Consider the following 2,616-nt stretch of genomic DNA (forward strand, 5'->3'; position numbering starts at 1 on the left):
AAATGATGCATTTTGGAAGGTTGAACTCGAATGCTGAATATAGTATTAAAGACAGGATTCTTGGCAGTGTGGAGGAACAGAGGGATCTGGGTCTGCAAGTACATAGTTGCCACCCAAGTGTATAGGGTTTGTTAAGAAAGCATATGGTGTTTTGGCTTTCGTCAACAGGGGGATAGGGGGAAGAGCCGAGAGGTTTTGCTGCAGCTCTACAAGTCCCTAGTGAGGCCACACTTGGAATATTGTGTCCAGTTCTGGTCGCCCTACTAAAAGAAAGCTACAGAGGCTTTGGAGAGAGTGCAAAGAAGATTTACTAGGATGCTGCCTGGACTGGAGGGCTTGCCTTATGAAGAAAGGTTGAATAGGCTTTTCTCTCTGAAGAGAAGGAGGAAGAGAGGAGACCTGATCGAGGTGTACAAAATAAAGAGAAGAATAGATAGAGTCAATAGCCAAAGACTTTTCCCCAGGACGGGATTGACTGGTACGAGATGTCATAGTTTGAAGATATTGACAGGAAGGTATAAAGAAGATGCCAGAGGTAGGTTTTTTTACACAGAGAGTTGTGAATGCATGGAATGCGTTGCTAGCTGTGGTGGAGGAAGCAGAGTCATTGGGGACATTTAAGTGACTGCTGGACATGCACATGGATAGCAGTGAATTGAGGGGTGCGTAGATTGTTACTATATTTTACATTAGGATTAAATTTCGGTACAACATCGTGGGCCAAAGGGCCTGTTCTGTGCTTTACTTCTCTATGTTCTAATATTGTGGAATGTCAGTGAGGGGGTAGTTTAGGGGGAGGTCAGTAAGAGTATAGTTTTGGGGAGATCAGTGTGGCGTAGTTGTGGGCAGGCCAATGAGGCAGTAGTTATGGGGGGGGGGGTTTCAGTGATGGGGTGCAGGTTGGTTTGGGAGGGACCGAAAGGGGTAGGTTTGGTGGGTCAGTGAAGGGGTAGGTTTTGTGGGTCCGTCCGGCGGGGGGTAGTTTCGGGGGTTCAGGGAGGCAATTGATCAGTACGGGTACCATTTGTGGGTGTCAGTGAGGGGGGTAAGTTTGGGGATCAGTGAGGGGGTAGGTTTTGGGGGGGTCAGTGTGGGTGGTCAGTAAAGGGGGTAGGATTTGGGGGGGTCAGTGAGGGGGAATGGGTTTGGGGGGGTCAGTGAGGGAGGATGGGTTTGGGGGGGTCAGTGAGGAGGGATGGGTTTAGGGGATCAGTGAGGGGGATGGGTTTGGGGGGTCAGTGAGGGGAATGGGTTGGGGGGTCAGTGAGGGGGGATGGGTTGGGGGGTCAGTGAGGAGGGATGGTTTGGGGGGTCAGTGAGGGGGATGGGTCTGTGGGTGTCAGTGAGGGGGGATGGGTTTGGGGGGTCAGTGAGGGGGGATGGATTGGGGGGTCAGTGAGGGGGGTAGAGTTTGGGGGGTCAGTGAGGAGGGGAATGGGTTGGGGGGTAAGTGAGGTGGGATGGGTTTAGGGGGGTCAGTGAGGGGGGGATGGGTTTGGGGGGGTCACTGAGGGGGGAAGGGTTTGGGGGGTCAGTGGGGGGGGTCAGTGAGGAGGGGAATGGGTTGGGGGATCAGGGAGGGGGGATGGGTTGGGGGATCAGGGAGGGGGAATGGGTGGGGGGGTCAATGAGGCGGGTCAGTGAGGGGTATGGGTTTGTGGGGGGTCAGTGAAGGGGGGACGGGTTTGGGGGATCAGTGAAAGGGATGGGTTTGGGGGGGTCAGTGAGGGGTTTGGTCATTAAGGGGGGTCAGTGAGGGGGGGTTGGTCATTGAGGAGGGTCAGTGAGGGGGGATGGGGTGGAGGTGGGGGACGTGTTTGGAGAGGGGGTGGGGGTGGGGGTAGGGGATGGTTTTGGGGATCAGTGAGGGGGGGTGATGGGTTGGGGAACAGTGAGGGGGGGGGATGTGTTGGGGAAGGGGGTAGGGGATGGTTTTGGGGATCAGTGAGGGGGGGTGATGGGTTGGGGAACAGTGAGGGGGGGGGATGTGTTGGGGAAGGGGGTAGGGGATGGTTTTGGGGATCAGTGAGGGGGGGGGATGTGTTGGGGAAGGGGGTAGGGGATGGTTTTGGGGATCAGTGAGGGGGGGGGGGATGTGTTGGGGAAGGGGGTAGGGGATGGTTTTGGGGATCAGTGAGGGGGGGGGATGGGTTGGGGAAGGGGGTAGGGGATGGTTTTGGGGATCAGTGAGGGGGGGGGATGTGTTGGGGAAGGGGGTAGGGGATGGTTTTGGGGATCAGTGAGGGGGGGGGGATGTGTTGGGGATGGGGGTAGGGGATGGTTTTGGGGATCAGTGAGGGGGGGGGATGGGTTGGGGAAGGGGGTAGGGGATGGTTTTGGGGATCAGTGAGGGGGGGGGGATGTGTTGGGGATGGGGGTAGGGGATGGTTTTGGGGATCAGTGAGGGGGGGGGATGTGTTGGGGAAGGGGGTAGGGGATGGTTTTGGGGATCAGTGAGGGGGGGGGGGGATGTGTTGGGGAAGGGGGTAGGGGATGGTTTTGGGGATCAGTGAGGGGGGGGGGGATGTGTTGGGGATGGGGGTAGGGGATGGGGCTGTCTCTGGGCCCGGGGAGCGTCTCTCGGTCCCGGATCAGGTTCCGGTCCCTGCCCCTCCC

This window comes from Chiloscyllium punctatum, chromosome 32, assembly GCF_047496795.1.
Source record: "Chiloscyllium punctatum isolate Juve2018m chromosome 32, sChiPun1.3, whole genome shotgun sequence".
In the NCBI taxonomy this organism is placed as follows: Eukaryota; Metazoa; Chordata; class Chondrichthyes; order Orectolobiformes; family Hemiscylliidae; genus Chiloscyllium; species Chiloscyllium punctatum.